The sequence below is a fragment of the Zootoca vivipara genome, chromosome 11, assembly GCF_963506605.1.
Source record: "Zootoca vivipara chromosome 11, rZooViv1.1, whole genome shotgun sequence".
Classification (NCBI taxonomy): domain Eukaryota; kingdom Metazoa; phylum Chordata; class Lepidosauria; order Squamata; family Lacertidae; genus Zootoca; species Zootoca vivipara.
In genome coordinates, this window is record NC_083286.1 from 35,326,459 (window position 1) to 35,350,221 (window position 23,763).

Consider the following 23,763-nt stretch of genomic DNA (forward strand, 5'->3'; position numbering starts at 1 on the left):
TGTCATTTTCTTAATTACTTCCTCTTGTTTATTTACTTTAGCATTTAGGTCCTTAACTGATTTCTCAAGTTCTTTATTTTTGCAATGTAGATCTTTTATTTGTCCTGTCAGATCAGCAATCATTTTTGAATTTCCTTCAATCTTTGAGTCCAATCTTTCAATTTTTGAGTCCACTGCATCCAATTTCTCATTTAATGCTTTATTCATTTCAGTTATCAACTCTTTTAAGTCAGCCAGTGCGTCATTGTCATTGTTCATTGATTGTCTTCTTGGTTGATTACTTGCTGCCACTGCTGAATTTGTTACGTTTGTTTGATGTTGTCGTCTGCCTGCCATTCTCACTTTATATATTCACTTTATATTAGATTCTCTTTAATTCCCTTTAATTTCTTCAATTCGGATCCTTTGCTTCCCCTTTTAGTTGGGAGTTCCCTTGAGCTTCTTAGCTGGATCTCATCTCTCTCTCTCTCTCTCTTTGAAAAGATAAATAAATTTAAGTGGGGGTTTGTCTTATAGCTATCTCAAACACAGCCTGCCAAATGTCTTTAAATGAGAACAGCAAAGAAGAAAAGGGGGGAGAAAAAAAGGCTCAGTTACCACCTCAGTCCACTGGATGTCGCTGTGTATCTTACAGAGTTTTAACTCCGTTAGTCTCTTCTCTTACTACTTCTATTGCTGCTGCTCTTTTATCTTCACTTCCGCAATGACGCCGGAAAGGAACACCCCAGCGTGAGTCAGCTACTGGTATGTCTCCATCTTTGATAATAGTTCTTATCTATCCTTACAGCGTCTATTTTGTTTTCCACTTCTTAGTTCTCCACAGCGCTGTCTTGGTGATTTGCCTCCCTTCTCAGAATTCTCCCCACACGCAGGGCTTTCAAAGCAAATCTGTTAGCAATATATTAAGCGCTCCTTCGACTTCACCGCCCGCCCGGAGTCCGTTTTAAAAGTCCAATAAAACAATCTTAACACTCACGGGTCGGTAGCTTTGTTTAGTCTCCAAGCCGAAGAGCTCTGGTGCTCGCCAGGCAGGGTCCCCTTCACCAGTTGCTTAACCCTCATCTCCAGTTGGAAATCATCACATGTAGGTAACAGATGACAGAGTCAGAGGGAAAGCAGAAAGTCATCCCATTATTTCCTGAGTAAAAAAAGGTAAAGGACCCCTGACAGTTAAGTCCAGTTGTGAACGACTCTGGGGTTGCGGCGCTCATCTTGTTTTACTGGCTGAGGGAGCCAGCGTTTGTTCGCAGTTTTTCCGGGTCATATGGCTAGCATGACTAAGCTGCTTCTGGTGAAACCAGAGCAGCACATGGTAACACTGTTTACCTTCCCGCAGGAGCGGTACCTATTTATCTACTTGCACTTCGACGTGCTTTCAAACTGCTAGGTTGGCAGGAGCTAGGACCGAGCAACAGGAGCTCACTCCGTTGCGGGGATTCGAACCGCCGACCTTCTGATCAGCAAGCCCTAGGCTCAGTGGTTTAGACCACAGCGCCACTCTAGTCCAAATAGGGTTTTTTTTTATCTTCATTACAGAAAGAAGAAACTATTTGGGTCTTGTTAAAACTTTGGTTAGTCTCCTGGGTCCACCTTTTTACTGCACAGAAACAGGCTTACCTGGAGAGGAAGTGATGTGACACACTTTTGATGTGAGCCAGCCCTTGACAGCCACAGCTAGCATGGTCAAAGCATGTACCAGCCAATCAGAAACAAGCATTCAAAAGGAAGATGGATCATATATTCTGTAAATTACTAAGAGATTCACCACATTGCAAAGTGTGCTCAATAAAGTTCAAACACTTTCAATTGTAAACTCTTGTCTCTTGTTTATTCATGGGTTGCAGCAGCTGGAGGGGGGGCTGCATTTCCACCACTAAGGGCTGCTCCACAGTACAGTATCATCTACCTCTGGACCACAACTAGTAGATCACTTGTGTAGAGAAGATTGAAAAATGCTATTGGGAGCCAAACAGAAGGCGTAAAGCAGTGCCCGACCTGGTGCTGACAGACTAAACAAGCTGCTCAGCCTCCCCTGCAACAAGAATCAGCTGAGCCGAGTCTGGGGCCTGAGCCTGCCTTGGTTCCAGATGCAGGGGATACCTCATTGCCATCGGCCGGGTCGTCACCAGCAGCTGGCCCACTGCCAGCTGGGGCTGAGGCGGCTCCTGGGCCCAGTAACCCACCGGCGTCTCCCAAGAGACTCAGGGCTGATAGAAGGAGAGACCTGAGTACTCGCAGGAGTGCTCGTCTCCAGGCGAGGTGAGGGAGGGAGTCACCAGGGGATCGGGGCCGTCCGTTACCCCATTCAAGATGAAAGGCGGTCAAACCCTGTCCCGGGTTGCAGGAGCAACATTGTTGGTTGCTAGACCCTGCCAGTGTTCCTGCCTTGCTTCCCTGCCTGTGATCCTGACCTGCCTTAGCTCCCAGCCTACGTACCTGTTCCTGACCTCACCTGACGCCCTGACCTGCTCCCAGCTTCGGTTTCTTTGGACTGTCTTTACTCTGAACCTATGAACCATGGACTGGACTTGGACATGCCCTCTTGGGTAACCCTCGGGACCAGCACACAATGCAAGGAGAGAGCTGTAGCCCAAGATAGGAAAAGAGGTGGTAAGGGAACACCAGGCTACTTTAAATGAATTCAAATCTCCAGGGCCTGATGAGCTGCACCCAAGGGTACTAAACAAGCTTGCAGGTGCAAATTCAGAGCCTCTGTCTAGAATCTTTGAGAATTCTTGGAGAACAGGTGAGGTCCCTGCAGAATGGAGGCAGGCAAATATTGTCCCCATCTTCAAAAGTGGGGGAGGGGGAGGACCAGCTAACTACCAGCTGCTGAGCTTGACATCTGCAGTTGGCTTGGCTGAAGGCTAGAGATGAGGAGTGTTCTTATCTAGTACCATCTGAAGGCCCACAGGTTTCTCACCCCTCAGCTCATGCATCAAGGAGAACCTTCCTTCTTAACCCTGAATGTGCCAAACAATAGTCCTTAGATAGGAAAACAGACAGTGGGATTTTTGTTTTTGCTCTTTAGTGTTTCCACATTATTTTTTAGCCTTTTTTCTGAAAAGCACAGATCAAACGGAATGGTAAGTTGCGGGGTGTATTGTTCTATGTATTGAACTTCCCTCAGAGTTCGCAGTAGCAGAGGCAGTGAAGAGTTATTTTGATTTTTGAGATTTTGATTTTGAATTTTGACAATATTTGAACATTTTCAATTTTTAAAATATTTTTCAAACTTTGATTTTTGAGATGGCAAGTGGAATCTTCTTTGGAATGCCTAAATTAGAAGGAAATTTTTATATTGTGGAAAAAGCGTTCAATAGCAATTCTTCAGGCAAAGAAAGTTTTAAATGCAACTACTAATCGAAAGCCTACTGGCGAAGAGGAAGATTCCATTGCAGCGATTAATCTATGGGAAGATGAGAATGACAAAGATAGAGCTACCATTTTAAGTGAAATTACAGATGTGCGAATGGCACAGGTTAATACATTATATGATGCCACCAAGATTCTTAAAGATTTGGAAATTGCATATGGAAGTACAGTACCAGCAAAAGGTCTCACAGAAAGTTGATGCAAAGCATCCTCAAATTAAAATTAGATTCAAAGACAGACTTTCTCAAACATGTGAATGAGTTTACAGCAATCATTCAGAAACTTGAATTGACACAGTATCCTTTGGTTGAAGAGCAGATATTTCCTAGGGTCAGTAGGACCCAAGATCGATACTTTTGCAACTCTGATGGATGCTAAAGAATTGACTGGATTGCTTAATTAAAGGATTCTAACAAATCATCAACTTGCTTCCTATTAGTTGCAACGGGAATATGCTCTCCTGTTTACATACTAGCGTAGGTGAGGAGGGATCATATCAAAACAATATACCCTCTCCCACCTTCCTTAACATTCCCACAAAAGTTAATTGATTTGCATTAACCATAGATTGATAAATATTCCCATTTAATTTAGCCTTTCACCACCAAGTTACTCTACATATGTGAGAGAATGCCAATGGCATGTGGAAACCTTTTAAAGATGTGAGGCAAGTTTGTGCTCAGTGTGACTCTTTGGCCTGGCTGTCAGGAAAGTGACAGGCCTATCTTGTCACAATTTTTATTTGGACTGCAACATGTCATAGTCCAGCTAGCATGTCACAGCTGAAGAAACAAACGGTTCTGAGAAGGGCTACACTGACTGTTCTTAAAGGTACAAATTGTTGTTGTTTTTCATTTGGCAGAAGGGGAAGGGAGAATCTCAAATTCAAATACCCTGTCTGCACTATTGTTCTTACTGCCTTCCAAGGGCGGGGCCAGATGTGACATTAATACTGTAACATGATTGCCCTTTGCTTTATTTTAATTTACTAAATAGCAGCTGTGTGTATGTTTGTTGGAGGCAGGGGGTCTGGACTGAGATTGCCTTATAGGGATTTGGGGGGGGGAATTTGATTCATTTGCATTTAAAGATGAACCTACCTAACTGGCACTTTCTGAACAGTATGTGGGCTGAAACACAGCCACCTTCCAAAATTCACACTTTTCCAAGTTTTGCAATGCAGTTCTCTAGCCTAGTAATGCGTACAAAAGGGGCAAATGCTAAGCTAAGCTAATGTATGTATAAAATGCATATATTACTGGAACTAACATACAAAAATGAATTATATTACCGTAGGTAAAATTGCATTGCGAAAATGTGTATATTGGGCAAAATTGTGCATAAAAATGAGTACTTTAGGCAAAATTCACACTAAAATGGTGATGGATTTTCATGAGATGTTCTTTTTTAAAATTGCAAACTGATGTGGAAATATGAAGAACTGAAAACTGGAGAAATGGAAAGAAACTGAAATAGATGGATTCACCCATTGGACAAGTAGGAGTTGCAGGGGATAGACACTGTGGGGGGAAATAATTAAAGCCCTCCCCCAACAGCCACAACTGCTATTTAGTGAAGAATAAAAAATAAGGAAGGGCTGATCATGTTTCTGATGTCAATTCTAGTTTGACCCTTGGTGTAAATAGTGCCGTGACAGTTTCTTCACTAGAGAAAGTAAATTACATAAAATGGTAATGTAGCCAGAACCTGCTGTGCCTATATGATTCAACTAAAACATAATAGGCTTTTGACATAATAGGCTTTTGACAACACTGCTTTTGACATCTGCATGCATAGCCAGAGAGCCATCAGAGACTTGGACTGCCTAGCTGGCCTGGCAAAAACATGGCTATGTGCTGGAGCTGGTTGGGTCCCTTATTTGATCTAGGCTCTGTCATGTGCTTGGTGGAGATGTCTATTGGCACTAGGATGCTCCACATTAAAAGTGTCCACAGCTCCATGACAGAGCACTTGCTTAGCATGCAGAAAGCTCCAGGTTCAATTCCTGGGCATTCCCAAGTAGGGCTTGGAAAGACTCCTTGTCTGAAACCATGGAGATCCTCAACAAGTGAGTGTGTAGACCAGGCATCCCCAAACTGCGGCCCTCCAGATGTTTTGGCCTACAACTCCCATGATCCCCAGCTAACAGGACCAGTAGTCGGGGAAGATGGGAATTGTAGTCCAAAACATCTGGAGGGTCGAAGTTTGGGGATGCCTGGTGTAGACAGACCATTGGTCTGACTCAGTAGAAGGCAACTTCCTATGACCCCTGAACACCTGTCTTTTCTTGTGGAAAAAAAAGACTGTTCAGATGTAATCTCTGATCTGCTTTAAGAGCTTCTTGCATCTTATGATTTAAAATTATTGGTGTGAGATGTAACATTTGGCTGACTTTGTAGCTGGCTTGAGCCACTTGGACTTGATTTGCTAATCGTGTTCTACCTGATGAATGACATTAATTTTTGTCTGCTCCTGGCAAATTTTGGATGTTAGCCTATAGATGCACACACTTGTACATTAGCCCAGCTGAACGCAATAGGAATTCTGCATTAACGTGCACAAGGCTGTTAGGTCTTTCTTGTATTCCAGTTCCATAAGCGCCACCTGCCATGTTGTCTTGCAGCACTGTGCACAAATGTGTTTGCTGGGCAACCTGAAGCCTGTTTTACAACCTGATCCTAAGCATGTTTATTCACAGCTACGTTGATTTCAATGGGACTTGAAGAACTGAAGGGCCAATTTTCAGCCACTTTGTCTCATCCTCAGTTAACAACATGCATCAATGTCAAAATGAACTCCTGGGGGATGGGACGGCAGACCCCCAGTATCTCTGAGCGCATCCTGGAAGGGATGTCTCTGGAATGGCATTCCCCTTCACTCCAGAGTGCCTCTCTGTGACACTCCTCCTTGGAAAAGTGCACACAGTTCTTCTGGCAATTCACAGCAAGAAGAAAGAAACATCCGAAGGTCTAAACCAGGCATCCCCAAACTGCGGCCCTCCAGATGTTTTGGCCTACAACTCCCATAATCCCTAGCTAACAAGACCAGTGGTTGGGGAAGATGGGAATTGTAGTCCAAAACATCTGGAGGGCCGCAGTTTGGTGATGCCTGGTCTAAACTATGTCCCCCCCCCAAAAAAATATATACAGAGGGTCCATAAGCACGTCTGTGTTTTCCAGCTTCGGCAGAACAAGACCTAAAACATACACTGCAGAAGTGAAAGTACAATCCAATAACACTCTCAGACGGAAGAGATAAGACACTCTTCAACTCATGTGATTCACACCAATCACACTACCCTGCATTGGGTACACAAAATCCTAACACTTATACCATGCATTGGATTTGATGCATGAATAATAATATAATGTATGTCACACAACAAGCACAAAATAGCCTTTTTTAAACACTGATGTGATATGCAAAATTTTGTGCTTGTGCTACATGTTTGTGCACAAGTTTGTGCTTGTGCTACATGTTTCCACCAACCACGTCCCATTTAAGATACAATCCAGGTTGGGACAAGTTTGTATACAGTATTCCTGCTCTCTCGGTTATTATGTGTCTTTAGAAACTGCATGAATTTCAACAGGCGAATTAAAAGTGTCTTGTGACACCTTAAAAATCAGTTGCAAGTCTAGTTGCTTTCCCCCCCATAAACACCCGATCACCCACTAAAATGTACAGTGGCATAAGATTTTGTCTTCAAGGTGCCACAAGACTCTGCTGCTCTATCTGCAGCAGACTAGGGCAGCTAATCCGTCTGAAAATGATACATCAAGATTCACCTGTTGAATCCTTAACGGTGTCTGTCACGGTGCTTCAGATCAAGGCACGGAAGAAATAGAGGGCGGGGCCCAGAGCCCTGTTTAGCGCCCCTCCCCACCGGCAGCTAGCTCCCCAACTCCTTGCCTTGACCATCAAAGCAGCACGTGTGTTGTCATTAAAGTCACAGTCACACCCTGTGGCTGCCATACTGTATAACGCTTGGCTCGGCCGCAAGGAGTACTGTACTCAAATCTGTCAATAGAGCCCCATTCAAAAGCCTTTGAAAATGCCAGTCCGAGTTATTTCGCAGCTTGCGCGCGGCAAGAATGGACACTGCATTTGTCTGGCTGCGTTCCCTCGCCTTTCTCGGGAAATGGTCTTCTTGCCTGCGCGCTAGGCTGGTTTCGCACGGCTTCTCCGCCGGCGCCACCTTCTCGCCCTCCCCCCTCCCCTTCTTTCCCGCTGCTTTCCCCAGGCGAGGGAGAATGGGCTTGCCCAGCCGTCGCACCCCGCCCACGCCTCCGATTCTTGACGGTGCGTCGCCTGCCTCCCGCCCTCGCCGTGACTCTTCCCTCTCGCCAGGCGCTCTTCGGCACTGCAGCAAGAGGCAGCGCGCGCTGCGCCGGGGAGCCCGCGCGCACAGCCACTTTCCCGCCTCCCTCCTCCTCGGGCTCTTGTCACGCCTCGCGCTCCTGCCTCAGGAGAGAGGAGCAGAGGGCTGACGGGGTGCGTCGGAATTGAGGGGGGGAAACACCACCATACGCCGCCACGCCACCTCCGCTGAGCCGCAGCAGCGCTTACCAAGCGGCGCTCCGAGCGGCGGGAGAGGAAGCGAGCGGCGGCGTGAGGCGAGGGAGGCGGCTGCGGGCTGCTATTCCAGCGGGTAAGTGAGCTAGGCTTCCCTTCTTCGGGAACTGCTCGCAGTCCCGAGGAACTTTTTTTCACCTAGTCCTCGCCGCCCTCACGGTCAGGTTGGTTTGGCGCTGGAGCCGCCTCTGAGGCGTCGAACTTTCCGCTTGTGGCGGGAACGGTGCAGCTTTTGCGACAGGACAAGATGGCAGGAAACGGCGAGCCCTCTGGGAAGCAGAAGTTCTGCCGAGTTCCGCGGGACCTTTTTGCCTCGGAGGAGCGGGCGTCGGCTTCGCAGCCTCAGCTTAGGCGTGCTTACTCGGAAGGAAACGTGTGCAATAGGATCGCAGCCCTTTGGGGGGCCACGCCACGGGAGCCCCCGAGGGGGAAAGCCCCCCAGCTTGGCGCGACCCTGCCATCATCATCATGCAGGACCCTCCCAGCCATCCTGCAGTCGTTCTCTCTCCAGTCTCCCTAGTCAGGCTCCCTTTTCCCTTCTTCTTTTCTGACGCCTTCCGCCCTCAAATAAAAACCCAACGAGAACTTCGTGGGGAGGGGAGGGCAGGCGCGCAAAGGATGCTCCGAGGTGGGAGAAAGTGTTTGCAGAAGGCAGATGCGGGAAGCTGGCGGGAGGTAGTGGCGGGGAAGCCTCGAACGCGGGGAAATGGAAAAGGTGCAGCATGCACGCATGCCGGCTGCAAAAAAAACCAGCCAGACTTTTGCAGTGCGGTGCGTCGGGAAAAGCCACGAGGCGTTGCAAAGTGCATTAGGGGGGAAACAAGACCCTGGGCACTTGCTTCCCGTAGGATGAATCTGCAAGATTCTTTCCCCCTCATTCCGAGGCTTGCAAAGTTCTTGGGGTTGGTTAGGCACCAGGACCCGAAAAGACTTTAAGGAAAGGGCATTGTTGTTGTTTAAATCGCCGCATACTTGGGTGAAATGGAATGAGCAGCTAGCCGTTGAGGGAATCCCGTCCCGGAACCTTGCTCTTTCTTTCCCATCTCTTTCCTTACCCGCCCCCACCCTCCCTTTCCTCTCCGCTGCGTTTGCTCGGCGTGCGGGTCTGCTCTGCAGCCCCCGGGGCAAAGAGGGACCGTCGTCAGGAGGGCTGTTGGGGGACGGGTGGGGGCTGACGAAGCTGACTCAGCATACCCGGGGACTTCGAAGGGGATGGAGCCGCGTGTGTGCTCCAGCTCGGCGCGTGCGTCTCCCCGGAGTCACTGCTGGGAATCCCCCCCTCCAACGCGCTTGGGGAGCGCGAAACGAATCGCTGGATGCTGACGGTGGTCGGGGTGGGCGGGCTTACTCGGGGTTGCCTCTTGGGGTGTGTGGGGTGGACTGGGTGGGGGAAAGGCATGCAGAATAAAGAGCTCGCCGCCTTGTTTCTGCCAAGCCACGTTGAGATACTTTGGCCTTTGCTGAGCAATAGCATCCAGGTCCAGGACTCTTTCCCGCATAAGGGTATGATGCTGATAATGATGGCTTCCTGTGGCTTCATATCCCTGTGGAAGGAATCCAGTGTTCTGTACAGTTGTATGGAGCAGTGGGGTGCATTCCCCTTATCAGCTTGCAAGCCCTCGCTCCCCCCCTCCAAATAAGCTATGCGTGATGGTCCTAGAAGGGGCAGAATGCGGAGAGGAGTTTCCATCTAGCTCCTAGTGCCCTACCTGTATTGGGCTGCATTGTACTGCAGTGCAGGGAGCTGACAACAACTAGATGTGTGCATATGATCCTGTGTGTGTGTGTGTGTGTTTTGTGTGTGTGTGAGAGAGAGATGGCACCCAGATGTGATTTAGAAGCACTACAGGGCTGTAAATGGAATTTGGAAAAGAATCAACATGCTTCATTATTATTATTTTTTAAGAAGCTGCTGAAGAAAGCCTGTATTTTTCCACCCTCCAAAAAATATTGAAAATTATTTGAGTATTTGTTGGGAAGCCCTATCTATCAGAAAAAAAAGATAATACATAAAACAGGTCACTTGTGTGTTTTGTTTTTAATTTGTTTTGTGTTGGGTGATATGAATGACTGCTTCCATAAAAGAACCACTCAGATTCTACTATAGCAAACACAACACAGAAAATAAGAATGCCCCACCTTTTGAAGTAAACTTGGAAAATAAGCTTTCATTCTCATTTAAATATGACATAAAATCTTGCTTATCTCAAAATTTTGGCCCACGAAATTCTGAAGCCTTTCTAAATATTTAAAGTGATTTTTATTATGTATGATAATATAATAAAGTTACATTTTGTTAAATAACTTTGCAAGTAGTTCTCATGAGTACTGGTGTGTCTGAAATAACATTTTGTGGGAAAAGAAGCATAAGGTTTTACGCTCCTACAGTTACTTTTAATGTATATTAATTTAATAAAGCTAATCTATACCATCAGTAAGCACATACAAAGCAATCCTATTCTCTAGCATGACAAGTTGTTCCAAATTAGGTTTACACCAAGTGCTTTCTTTTTATATATTTCAAACCCATTTTAAAAGAAAGCATGAATGAACATGTGATGCATTCCCCTTGATTTTGAACAAATAGATTAGGAAAGAGAATGAAAGGACAAAAGCATCCTGGGAAGCCTTTGGCTGCATTATGGACCGGACATTGATTGCAGATGTAATAAATAGCATGTGATAAGAACGATTGGAAGGTTGATAAATGCGTCATATTTAAAACGTAGGCATGTAGGATATATTAAAATGTTTTTTTTAAATATGAGCTGAAAATCAGCTCATCGTTCAAGATATAATAAGGGAACCTGTTCATGAAATGTCTACTACTCGTGAAAAACTGACCTTACTAGAAGCAGGGTGGAGCTTCTGTCCAATATAAATACCAATAAAATTGTACCACTTTAAAACAAAAAAAACAACGTTATTTTTTAAAATTGAACTTATTATCAGTCCTTAACAAATCTTAACTGGAAGAAAGCCTGACTGATTCAATAGAATTATTTGGTTGCAAGGAAGTGTGAGATCCTCACAACCTTGCAAGCGGCCTGATCCTAACTATTGTTTACTTTAACGGAGAACCTCATTGAATATGCTTAGGATTGCTCCTTTCCCGCCCAGCAAGCCGCTTACACTGACGAAATCTTGCAGGAGAACTCTACGATCATGCCTATAAAAAACTGAATATCAATGCTTGCTTAATCAAAAACACATCCATTAGGTTAAATTAATTTGCAAACATGAAAGGGAGCTCGTACCAGCTGCTTTCTTGGTGTTATGTAGCACAAAGTGTTTAATGTACTAGAACAGATCAAGAATAAGTTTAAAATGTCACAGCAGTTGTGTTTGTATTTTAATTTTATTGAGTGCTTATCTGTAACATGCTAGGTCAAAATACATTTTTATTGTCAAAGTGCATTGGATATTTTGAGCTTATGTGCTGGAGGGCACCAAGAACAATGCAAAATTCTGTACTAGGCTTTTCTTTTAAGATGAAAGATGCATTTTTCTGAAAACAAAATCCTGCTTTAGGACCAAAGTTGAAATATGGAGGCAGGATTTCAAATGGTATTTCATAAAAACTCTGCATGACAAATAATTCCTTAAAATTAAGTTTTGCCCGTTTCTGCATATAACTTTAAATTTTATGCACAATCTAGCTTTTTCAAATGTCAAACTATCAAATGCATAGAATCTTGTGGTAGTTAACATTTTGACAGCCTATTTGCAATTAGTGTAAACTCTTAAAGAAAACATTCAATTTGTTCTTCACCAAAGAATAGCTGCAAGTGTATAGGTGATGCTGTATGTAAGAGAACAACATTATATGAAAAGGTGGGGGGGTCATCAGAGGTTTTACAGTATTTTTTTTTGTCAGCCTACACAAATTAATTCATATGCAGCATAAGCTTGAACACTCAATATTAAGGAGGTATATTGTGTACTCTGTGATAAAACGCCATCATCTTGAGATCCTACTAAGCAGGTCTAAGATTGTGATCATACAATTCCAGCCTTAGGTTTGCATTCATAGGGCCTAGAAACACATTATTTAAAAACAGAAAGCAATAGGATATTGGATTTTTATGACTTACAAATGGCTTTTTGGGAAGGGGGAATGAAGTTATCAAAAAGCAATGCCATATGGATTTGCAAGGTCCTTTCTGATTTCTGAAGTGGAGACCACAGAAATAATTTAAAAAGGTATTAAAACTGTTTTGCTCTTATACAATTTTTTAAAATTTTGTTTATTTTTTCTCATTCTTACCTTTTTACATTGGGTATCCAAGATGACTGGATGAAAGAATAAAATGCAATAAACCAGACTAAAATATCAAATAAAATTAAGTAGCAGCAAGGAAATGGTAATCAAAGGGCATTTTGATTTTCCATCCCCAAAGGTGACAGACACATTGATTTAATGTTGCATTGACAGTAAAGTCAATACTTTGCTCTGGGGAAGCAGTTTCAAAGCCTGGGTGCCACCACTGACAAAGTCATGTCACTGGTCATCTGTTGCCATTCACCTAACCTGGGAAGGTAGGGAACCTGCAGCAAGTGGGTAGATGGGAGAAAGCAGCTATAAGATTATTATATTATTTCTTGCTATTGGAAAAACAAAAATAACAAGAACAACAAAACACACACAAAAAAACAGCTGAAGTGTAAGAACGTCTTGAATCTATTGTGTTGCTTTTTAAGGCCTACTTTAATATAGGAAAACAGTTAATTACCGGTAAAGGACTTGAGAACTGCTAATCTTGAATCTGAGGGTTGCTTTTATGTAATAGGTACAACAAAAGAGAACCAATAAACATTTTTTAAAAAAGCTTGCGATTGGTTTGGCAACATTTCCTGCAAACCATATGAAAAAGCTGGGGTGGTCCTGTGTCATACAGTAATTCAATGTACTGGTATAGGAAATTATTTCAGGAAGAAAAAAAATCCTTTAATTTTATTCAGTAGAAACAATAATAACTATTGATTAATCTAGATACTGTAACTGCTTACAAAGTAAGGTCAGGAAATCATCTATAATTCAAGAAATATGATTGACCTGGTGGCTGTAAATGCCACTTTGTTATGGCATAGCTGCCAAGTTATCCCTTTTTTAAAGGGATTTTCCCTTATGCTGAATAGGCTTCCTTGCGAGAAAAGGGAAAACTTGGCAGCTATGTGTTATGGTTCATGGAAACCTTGCAAATAGGTCCATGAAAGTTACTACCTTGCAGAACTTACCATCTCACTTGTCTGAACTTACACTATAAATGACTAATTTAGGTTAGCAGCATTGCTGTGGAACTTGCGCTCCAACACTGGTGTTGCTGCCACTTTTACTGGATGGACTGGGGGTGAGGCAGGGGGGCAACAGTGAGATTGGGGTCTGTATGCAAGTCCCATCACCTCCTGGTAAATAGAAGGGGAAGAAATGGAGGCAGTGAGAGATTTTTTTTCTTGGGTTCCATGATCACTGCAGATGAAATTAAAAGACACCTGCTTCTTGGGAGAAAAGCAATGACAAACATAGACAGCATCTTAAAAAGCAGAGACATCACTTTGCCGACAAAGGTCCGTATAGTTAAAGCTATGGTTTTCCCAGTAGTGATGTATGGAAGTGAGAGCTGGACCATAAAGAAGGCTGATCGCCGAAGAATTGATGCTTTTGAATTATGGTGCTGGAGGAGACTCTTGAGAGTCCCATGGGCTGCAAGAAGATCAAACCTATCCATTCTGAAGGAAATCAGCCCTGAGTGCTCTCTGGGAGGACAGATCCTGAAGCTGAGGCTCCAATACTTTGACTACCTCATGAGAAAAGAAGACTCTCTGGAAAAGACCCTGATTTTGGGAAAGATTGAGAGCACAAGGAGAAGGAGACGACAGAGCACGAGATGGTTGGACAGTGTTCTCGAAGCTACCAACATGAGTCTGACCAAACTGCTGGAGGCAGTGCAAGACAGGAGTGCCTGGCGTGCTATGGTCCATGGGGTCACGAAGAGTCGGACACAACTAAACGACTAAACAACAACAACATGCATGCTCCAAAGTGGCTCTGCCAGTGGTTCAATGCAGTCTCAACTTCTCTCCTCTCTGACTCCCCCCACACTGTCCAGTTAAGCTGCAGTGACCCCAGTGTCAGGAGGGCAGCTATGCAGCTGAAAGCTACTAGGTGTTCCCATTTTGGAAAGTGTATTATGTGTTCACAACCAAAATAGTATTCTTTCCTCTATGGCTTAATAATAAATATTCTGGCTTAATAAATACACTGGTCTAAATGTATTAAAAGGTGACACAGGACTCTTTTGTTGTTTTTGCTACAACAGATTAACATGGCTTCCCCTCTGGAAAGTGCTCCTAAATAACACTTCACTGTGTTCTCAATTAGCATTAAATCATGTTAATTGTTTAATACCATTAAAATCCATGCTTTGTGGCTCTGCTTCACTGCTCCCTGGCTCCTGGTCTCATTGTCCTGAAAGGCTACAACCAGAGAGAAAGAGACCACAATCCTGAGTTCAGATGACATGACAAGCCAAGACTTGTAGTTTGTTGCTTTCAGTATAGTGAGGCTGGAAATGAGTGAATTGGGGACTTTCTCGTGAAACCATAGTTGAACATTAACTATGGTTTAATATGAAGTGTGAACCTGACCAACATTCGTTTCAGGTTTCTGTTTTGTTTTTAAAAACACCAATCTGCTTCTTTTCTAGTTAGCTGATTTTTACATGTTACAGTACTTCCTTTATCGTTGGAACTTTGAGCCTGCTGCCATAGACAGTTTTAAAATGTTTTCCAAGCCCAAGCAATCAGCTTTCCTGATGAATAGTTTAAAGCTGCAACCATAAACATATATTGCAAAAGCAAACTCTACAGAAAAATCAATGGGATTTATTTCCAAGTCAGTATTTTTAAGATCAAAGTGTGGACTCAGCTAAACTGGTATGCAATTTAACATTGTGCCACCAGATGGTGATGCGGAGTCCCATTTTTCTCTACATGTTTTCTGTTTAAATTTACAACACTTTAAACTGAAACACTTCTTTGATGTGTCCAGATCCAGCCTGTAATAATATATGATGAATATATTCATAAGGGATGCGGGTGGCGCTGTGGGTTAAACCCCAGAGCCTAGGGCTTGTCGATCAGAAGGTCGGCGGTTCGAATCCCCATGGCGGAGTGAGCTCCCGTTGCTTGGTCCCAGCTCCTGCCAACCTACGGTAGCAGTTTGAAAGCACATCAAAGTGCAAGTAGATAAATAGGTACCACTGTGGTACTGCTCTGGTTTCTCCAGAAGCGGCTTAGTCATGCTGGCCACATGACCCGGAAAAACTGTATGCGGACAAACGTCGGCTCCCTCGGCCTGTAAAGCGAGACGAGCGCCGCAACCCCAGAGTCGTCTGCGACTGGATTTAACAGTCAGGGGTCCTTTTATCTTTACCTTTTTAAATATATTCATACATCATTAGGTTTCTGGGAACATCAAGGGATCAGGCCTATGTTTTTAACCCAATTTTATCACATTAGCCCACCTAGAGAATATTAGTTGTGCCTCAGGCTGCAATCTTACCAGGTTTACACAAGAGTAGGTCCCCTTGAACTCATTGATATTAATGGATAGGACTTCCAAAGAAGATTGTTCAGAATTAGAGTTTTGTCTAAAATGATTAATGCTATTTATTTTCTCTTTCTGCAGTGAATTCCAATCTGTTTGTCCAATCTGGCTCATTCACTAGCTAATAAAATGAAGCATATATTCATATACAGTGCATTGTTACATAGTGGAAAGGGTGGTTATCACAGCACTCCCTTGAAGTCACTAGTGCCACAGGCATTAACTCGCAGCTGTGCCCATAATATAAATATGACCAGAATTATAATACTTTTAAGAGCCTGAAGAAATGTCTTCATGCTCAGAGTTTAGATACATTATTGAGTATTACGGTGTTGTAGCTTTACCTTAATACAGTACATTTTTCAGTAATTTGAAAGCCATATCCTATTTTATTAAAATAACCTGTGACATATTACCGGTATTTTGCTTCACAGTCCCTGCATTTGTTTTAAGCAGAAATATGAGAAACCTCTATTTCCAACTCATTCTGCCATTATTTTATTTATTAAACCCCTATTCTAAATTGTTAAAATTTCAAAAAGATAGATGCCTTTCATCTCTACATTCACTTTTATGTAAGTGCCTACTCTAAAAGAAATCTAATGGGATTTAAGGAATAACAAAGATGTAATTCAAATGCAAATATTACTTTGCAATGGGCATGTTGGTAAGTGCAGGCTTCTTTTAATAGAGGTAGTATTTCTTAAAAGCATGGTTATTGAAACAATATTTTTCCATGTAATTGCAGAGCATGAGACAAAAGCACAAACTAGATTTAATAACTAAGTGCACTGTGTAATATAGTCAAAATAACTCAACAAGACTAAGTAATGCTATCAGAAGATGGCACAGGCAGAGTCTTAGTCGATGAACTTCAGTTTCCAGAAGAACTTATGCATTTGTTCATTCATAGGAATAGGGGAAAAAATCTGTTTCTGTTAAGTAGTTGGTGGCCCGTGAGAATATGAAACTGATGTTGGAGTGTGACATGTCTTTTCTCTGTTACTGACTATAAGCTCAGACTCCTGGCTCTAAATGTAGTAGTTCCCACACTGAATTGTGCCAGTTATAGATACGTTAATAGCTTCACTTAGCTTTATATTCTGAACTTTTTCCAGATCAGGCTACTTTGGAATGAGATTCTTCTCTGTAGCTGGAATGAGTGTTCTGATTTCTTTTCCCATTAGCAAATCTGCTGGGCTACATTCAATGCGTATTTCTAATTACTTCTTAAATTCTGGATCTGATAACATAATTTTGGAACTCCTCTAACTTGTATTCATTTGTGCAGTTTCTTGACAAGGTGTCTGCTAGTAACAGTTTCCATCCCATGAAACAAATTTTCCTATCGTGTTGAATCTCCTCAGTCTTATTAGAAGACATTGGTGTAGTAATGTACTTGATTCATTCCCCCCCCCTTACCAAGCATTTATGGGTCTATGAGGACTCTTAAAAAAGGTTGACCACATAGTTTATCTGTAAGAGTTTTCAAAAGGTTTGGAAAATATCTTTTTTATATATAAAAAAGTGTGCTTTTGTTTCATTGCTTCATTAAGACAAAATAAAAAAAATCCTTCCAGTAGCACCTTGTTGTTGTTTAGTCGTTTAGTCGTGTCCGACTCTTCGTGACCCCATGGACCATAGCACCTTAGAGACCAACTAAGTTTGTCATAGGTATGAGCTTTCGTGTGCATGCACACTTCTTCAGATACACTGAAACAGAATCTGAAGAAGTATCTGAAAAAGTGTGCATGCACACGAAAGCTCATACCTATGACAAACTTAGTTGGTCTCTAAGGTGCTACTGGAAGGATTTTTTAAAATTTTGTTTTGACCACGTCAGACCAACACGGCTACCTACCTGCTTCATTAAGAGTTATTGGACAGAATGGGATTGGCATCCATTCTGAAACATGTTGTGGTAGCATTTGTAGTAGCTGTAGTAGCACTTCAACTAGTGCAACTAGCTGCTTGCATCTTCATGAACCATTGTAGGTTTGTTGACATCACAAATATGCAAAATTGGAACATTGGATATCATGTTCTTTATCTTTGTAAAGGCAGCTTCCTGATTCCTCCCTGGACCTTAGTAACAGGTTTAGTGGTAACAGGTTTAGTGTCTTGCGAATACTTACAGAAATAGTTCAGTATTCTCCAAGAGCATCTTAGTTATATAATGTTACTGGGATTCTCTCTAATGGCAGTTATCTTTTCAAAGCATGGCTTTGCCCCATGAATTCTATTTCACTTTGATAACATACACTTTTCTTTGTTTAGTTTGAATCCAGATTAAAAGATCCAATTCAAGGCAATGACCAGTGTTTTGTAATGCGCTTTCATTCATGTGTCATGTATTAGGACAGCATCAACTAATACAATTACTCTTTTCATGTTTGAGGAGTTCTTTTTATTTCAGAGGTGCACTCACGATTCCAAATGGGAAGTGTTAAAAACTGAATCTCCCAAAAGGGGTGATCAGTATAGTCAGTTTAATGCTCTGGTTTGTCAAAGGCTTTCAGGTTTTTTCTGGTTTGCCAGGCTTTCAAGAAATGTAAGGTGACAGACAAAAAGGCTTCTTTCAAGCTTCTCCTTCCATTTGCCAGCAGTACGGGTCTGTAAAAGAGTTTATTTTCATTGTTGCCTTGAGATTGAAGTACTGTATATCTTCCTTCTGACTCATCCCCCAGTTCAGTTGGTACTGAAGTTTGTCTGATATAAGGATGCACAAAGAAGTTTGTTTCTATAAACAAAAAAATTCATGCATGGGATATAATATGTGTGGCAAAGTAATATGGCAGCAATGACAACAAATGAGAAATTGTATCAAGAGCTTAGTGAATAGTAGACACTTGTGTGTTTTCTGAGCTTGTATAATTAAGGTGTTGATAAGAGTACAATGCACCTTATCTATGGCATGCAGAGGACATTATTGATGAGGAAGTGTTTCTTTGATTTACAGATAATCATGTTGTCTGCAGTTGGATTTTTTAAAAAGCTGCATTTGAGGTGAGCATGAATTATGACTGCACAACATTTTTGTGTGTGTGTCCAAGGGATTGCTAAGGAGCAGAACTGGTTTTATTCCACAGCAATAGCTATAACTTGTCATTGTTCAAATATCAATTTGCCAAAGCAAAGAAATGAAAACTCAAAGGCAGAGCTGAGATTGTGGACTTTTCTATTGTTTTGGGGTGGGTGTTCTCCACTAAACACTGGTCAAAGGCTAGAAGAGGTTTTTGAAGCACAAAGTGACCACCTAATAGTTTCATCTCTAGGTGCTACAGAGTTATTGACCATGTGTGTTCATGCACAACGTTATACAGTATACAAATATGCACCCTTAAATATAAAATGCAAAGGACAGGTGTATAACTTCAATCATCCTTAGAACATCCTTATTTCTTGTAACTTGAAAACATTTATTTACAATTATAAATTGTCAATTAAAAAAATATCTTTCATTGTTCAAAATTTGGTAGTGATTCGAGGGACAGATAAAATTGCTTCAGGAGTTGTATCCTGCCTACAGACTATTAGTTGATCCTGAGATAGAAAGAAGTTTCAAACAGCCAGGCAGCCTCATTGTAGCACAATCCTAGCAAGTATGTTTAGGGTTGCAACTTACGTTTCCCTGGAAATTGAAATAACAACTTATGCATTCAGAATTAGAATGCCGTAATTCACCCATGAAATTATATCTGGTACAGACATCCAGACAGATTTCACTTAAGATGTCTCTGAGCACCACAACATTTCTCTTTTGTTTTCATATGCAGTATAGCAGCGTACCCCATTCTGAGGGGACGTTGAATGGTTCCATCTAATAAAATTAATGAATAAGAGGGGAAAGTAATTAAATCTGTCTTGGTACTTATCTGTTGGTTTCAGCTTTGATTGCTGAAATGAAAGCTTGGAGACAGCTGTTGGCAGACTTGTCAGCCCTTTTGAGTTTAATAGTAGAGAGCTTTGTACAGGTAATTAATTACTGTACGGTTATAGAATAGTTGCCCAGTAGCCTCATGTCCTTTTGACATGTTCCTTTATTTGTGTCATTTTGTTTTGTTTTGTATTTGCGTGTATGTGTATGCCTGTTTATATAATACACTTCTCCCCACCACTCTGAGAGAATAAATTTATCTGATGTTTGGTTGAAGCTATCTGTTTTAATTCAAGTAGGTAGCCGTGTTGGTCTGCCGTAGTCAAAACAAAAACAAAAACAAAATTCCTTCCATTAGCACCTTAGAGACCAACTACCATAATTTTGTCATTGGTATGAGCTTTCATGTGCATGCACACTTCTTCAGATACCTTCAGATACCGTATCTGAAGAAGTGTGCATGCACATGAAAGCTCAAACCAATGACAAACTTAGTTGGTTTCTAAGGTGCTACTGGACTGATTTTTATTATTATTTTAATTCACAATTTTGTCAGTCAAACAACATATGCTGTCAGGTACCTCCTTAATTTTCAAAGTAAAAGAAAATAATAATAACAATAATAATAACAACAATAATAATTTATTATTTATACCTTGCCCATCTGGCTGGGCTTCCCCAGCCACTCTGGGTGGTTTCCAACAGAACATTAAAATACAATAAGAGTTCTGTGTCTGATCTCTAGTGAATTCAGATTCATATTAAGCATGGCAGACCTTCTGTGTTAAACCTTGATTAATCCTAGTAATTTTCCACACCTCTAGTTTACCATCAAGGATGAATCACTTAATTTAAATGTCAGAGTTGGACTCCAGCTGCACACCTCTGGGTTGTTGTTTGCTTCAACCTAAATATCTGGAGCTGTCACAAACACCTTGTGTATTGACTATACCTTCTGAATTCCTGGATGTTAATTCCTGCTGACACCCAACTACCCATCATGTTCACAGAAAGCTTGAGAGGTAGATACTGCACGGCTCAAGGGGGTTCAGTTACCATTGGTGCTACTTGTGAAGTAAAAACAAAGCAAAACCGAAAACTGACCGTGTGATTTAGCAAGGCAGAGGTCACTAAGAAAAGCAGATTCAGTGCAATGGGAGGAACAGAAATTGTGTTGGTGGGCATCTAACAAAGAATTAGCAAAAGAGGAAATACTGATAATAAGCCAGCATTCAAGGGAAATAGGACAAAAATTATTTTATTATTTATTTATTAAAGGATTCATATAATCACTTTTCATATAATATGCAAATGGGCATTCAACATAATTAACATAATAAAACAAGATTCATTAAAACAAACCCAAATACACAATAAGAAATAAAAAAACAGGCACTGTACAAGGTCAATGGGTCAAGAGAAGGTTTCTTCAGTATGGGAGAATCAGGGTTACATCAAATATAGGGCAGGTACTAGAAGAAGATAAGAGGTTAAAATATGCAAAAGAAAAGTGAGTAGTAGGATTTTTTTAATTGTAGGAGGTTGTGGATTTTGTTTTTATTTTGTTTTTAAAGGGAAGGCCTGTGATCCCTCACTTTCAGGCTGAAGTGGTACAGTTAATGGAAAAGTACCTCTTCATGTTTGCCCAAATGAATAAAATCCATGTTATTTTTTGTTTCTTGATAACATAGATAAGTTGTTTAACTTACTTACCTTTAGAATAACAGTTGGTCACAAAAAATGTTTGCTTTCATAACATCTAAATGAGCTAACAGGATGCAAAGTACTGTAGCCTGATTCCCCCCCTAAAAGTATTGACATATAAGCCACTAAGAACATAATACATTAAAATAACTCTCAGTGAAGGAATCAGTGGCATTTGCTTCCACATAGCATCACATGTGAACAAGACTACTAAGCCAAACCAAGGTTACACATGCATGAGCAAGTGTGCTGGTGCACAGTTAGAAAATTGCAGCTTCTTCACTTCTCCCCTGTTTGTGCTGCTGTCATGTTAGGTTTGACTAAGCATTGCATGAGAACTGGGGCTTGTGATTTGTCTTCCCAAGAAAAAGACATGAGTGATACGTCAAGAACAATACAACTTGTGGTTTGTCCATCCCACCCCTGTGCTGGAGAGGCTGCAATAGTATAGGTACAACATTTCACATGTGGTGGATGTGTGTGTAAACATATAAAGCCCTTCTGGCAGAGGGTATTTACAGAAAGAAGGTATATTACCATTCCACATGTGGAATGTACCTCAAGTTTTGGATTGTTAACTACGGTACTTTTAAAGAAGGCCAATTTGACCTCTGTTATAAAGAACAAGTTACTTTTACTTTAGTAGCAGTACACCTATTAGTAGCACAGAACTGGAAAGCATTGGAACATATGTGTATCTCTCATTGGAAACAGAATGTGGGGTCTATTGCTGTATCAAAAAAATTAGCAAAGAGATTGCATCCATTGAATAATATAGATGATGTATTTCATATTTTGTTGAAATATGGTAACCTTTTATAAAATAGTTTATGATAACCCTGAAAAATGGCAACCATCAAAATCACATATTGGAATTTAGCAAACTTAACTATGTAGATTGATGTGCCCTGGATGGGGGAGGGGGTGGGATTTTGTTTTTGTACCTTTTAATGATTTTTTTAAAAAATAATTGTTAATATATTGGAAATAATTGTTAATATATTGGAAATTAAACTACTGTATATTTATTTTAAAAACAACAACAACTAATGACAGCAACAGCAACTTGTTGTTTGTTTGTAGCGAGACAATCCATGAGCCCAGCTTTGCACACAATGCTAATCCAAACCATGGCTTAGCTCTGGGTAGTATGTCAGGAGTGAGGAGGAATGAAGCTGCCAGAATTTTCTAAGTCTGCACCAGCATGCTTGCTCATTCACACTAAGCCATAGTTTGGCTTAGCATTAAGTGCAAACCAGACTGGTTTGTGTTGCCCCAAGATATTGAGGTGTTTTTGTGCCATAGTTAGCATTTGACCAAAAATGTATAGGAAGTTATAGAAGTGAGAGCCCCTTTTACAGAGCTGCTGACTGAAAAATATGATTTCAAGTTCCTACACTGTAAGAGTTGAATTGGAAAGTATTAGTATACAGATGGGCCATTTAATTATAGTTGAACCAAATTTACACACACTGAATAATTTAGAAAGCTGAACTCCCTGGGCTCAGCAATTAAGAATAGCAGAAGAAAGCCAAGAAGATTAAGAAGCCAAATTAGCTTGTTCACAACAGGGAAAAGGCTATCTTGTTTGTACTTGTTACACAGATGCTGAAGGAGAATATCGTATATTGTTAGATACTAAAATAAAATGAACTCACTTGAGTACTTTCCCATAAGCCCTGCAACTATTATATGCCATTTAACGAGCAAGCTAAATAACCTCATTGGATGAGTTTATGGTGTAAAACATGGAATATGTGTTGCAGCCTGCTTGAGTATGTGGTTTCCACTACCGGTATTGAATTCTTAGTATGCAACATTAGTGTTAATAAAATCAGGTACTCTTCGCTCAACCAAATGCTACGCATCTGAAAAAAGGGCAAAGATCTATCAATAAAAGTGTATGAGAAAGATCTAGGCCGTAGGCTATGTTCATTTACACATAACACTAAGCTGTGGTTTGTTTTTACCATCAATGACATCTGTAGCTAAAGTGTTACAGGATAGATATCTATAAGTACAGAAGAGAGATGCTGAATGGTGTACCATTTCAGTTAGAATTGCAGTTGCCTTTTGAACCTTATGCTGTCTAAACCTTCAGAAAGCACTTTAAATAAAATATGTAAGATATTTGTTTGCCAGGTTTCTGATCTATTCCCTTATCAAGCTATTTTCATTTTCTATTCCATTGGAAATATTGTTCCTTTTGCTATATAATGTATTTGGCATAGCGTGTTCTTATCTGTGAAATCTCCCCATTCTGCCAGAATCATATTCTACAGGAAGGAATCTGCTGTTATTAACAAGGTTTTTATTGCCACACCATTTCTAATGAATTATGGATATATCATTTGAAAGGTTTCAGTTCTATAGGTAACTTACCATGATGATATGTCCACAGGTAGACTGTGATAACACAGTTGCTATCTTTAGGTGTCATGATAAACCATGACAGGAACAAACCCAGGCATATTCAGACTAGTGCTTTTCTCCAACGCAGCCTTGAGAAGTTTGGAAGTGTTCATTTGATTAATCACATGCTGTCATGTTGTCCAAACCTGGCAAATTTGGGTTAAGCTTAACTATGGTTTGTTTGAAACAAGCACATTTAAACCATGAGTTA

General features: G+C 41.3%; 1 protein-coding gene across 1 annotated transcript in view; it reads left to right on the forward strand.

The window, feature by feature from the left end:
* Positions 1–7,740: 7,740 nt before the first annotated feature.
* Positions 7,741–23,763, forward strand: part of SV2C (synaptic vesicle glycoprotein 2C) — a 98,897-nt gene continuing 82,874 nt past the window's right edge. The window contains exon 1 of the mRNA XM_035100167.2: positions 7,741–8,026. The gene's annotated coding sequence lies outside the window, so the exon portion shown is untranslated. The remainder of the gene's footprint in view (positions 8,027–23,763) is intronic.